The sequence below is a fragment of the Gavialis gangeticus genome, unplaced genomic scaffold (genome assembly GCF_001723915.1).
Source record: "Gavialis gangeticus isolate Ggan-Ray unplaced genomic scaffold, GavGan_comp1, whole genome shotgun sequence".
NCBI lineage: Eukaryota > Metazoa > Chordata > Crocodylia > Gavialidae > Gavialis > Gavialis gangeticus.
Window position 1 is genome coordinate 20,656,755 of NW_017729032.1, and position 1,103 is coordinate 20,657,857.

The following is a 1,103-nucleotide window of genomic DNA, read 5'->3' on the forward strand; positions in this document are numbered from 1 at the left end:
ACCCTAGAAACTATGAAACAGATCTGACAAGTCTTTTGGGAAACCTCCTAATTCTCTCCCTAAGAGATTGAAATGTCTGCTGCAAAAGAAGCCTTCTGCAAACTTTCTCTTGAGGAAGCATATTGAAGGTGCATAAACACATTAAAATTCAGTAGGAATCAGTAATGAAATACTGAGTCTCATTAAGAACTACATTAGCCTGTTTTAATTTTCTTAATTGCAGTTAGTAAATGCTGGCTTGCCCTGACCAGGAAAACAGTGTTAAAGAGCAACAAGTGTATGGAGGGAGAATTAGAGCAAGCCAGAAGGAAAGGCTTTTGATGGAGTAGCTGTGTATATGAATTTCTCTTGTTTAATTAGTGGTTTCCATGGCTTAGGGCAATGCTTCCTAACCTTTTCCTCAGTTTTGACCCCATTTAAACATTGGAAATTTTTTGCAACCTCAAAATAATCCAGCTGGATCAGTGCCCCCTACCCCCATGAGCCAGAGCAGAGCCCATGGGGTGGGGGGGTGGAGATGCGGGTTGTGGCCTCAGGGCTCCCTGCCCTGCTGCCCTCCCCCCGGGGCCCTTTACAGCTTAGCAGGCAGGACCCAGCACAGGAGGGCAAAGCTGGATGGGGAGGCTCGGTGCCACTGCCAGGAGCCCCATGCTGGCTACACTGCCATGGCAAAACTCTCAGCGCTGCCCCACTCCTTCCCTCCCTCACGATGGGGACCTCAGTCTGCCCTCTGCCCCCCACCATATACTTACCTAGAGGGAACTGCAGGAGCTGCTCTCCAGGCTGTCTGGCTGCTACATACATGTCTGCATATGTACATGCACATGGCACCCCTTGCCTGATCACCCTCCTCCCACTCCCCCCACCTGCAAGGGGAACATGTCATTTCCTGCTTTTTCATGTGATTTTCATCATAATCAGTCAACACTGTTGAGTGCCTTTGTGACCCCATTTCCTATCATTGCGACCCCAAATGGGGTCATGACCCCAAGGTTGGGAACCACTGATGTAGGGGGAGATGTAACCTGGTGTTGGAGGCTATATCTAATGAGGGACAGGAAAAGCTCTTCAGGTCTTTTTTTTTTTTTTTTTTGTCCACTGCG

At 48.7% G+C, this 1,103-nt stretch overlaps 1 protein-coding gene across 1 annotated transcript in view; it reads left to right on the forward strand.

Moving 5' to 3' along the window:
* MED17 (mediator complex subunit 17) overlaps positions 1–1,103 on the forward strand; it is a 48,292-nt gene that overhangs the window by 45,793 nt on the left and 1,396 nt on the right. The gene's annotated exons all lie outside the window — the stretch shown is intronic.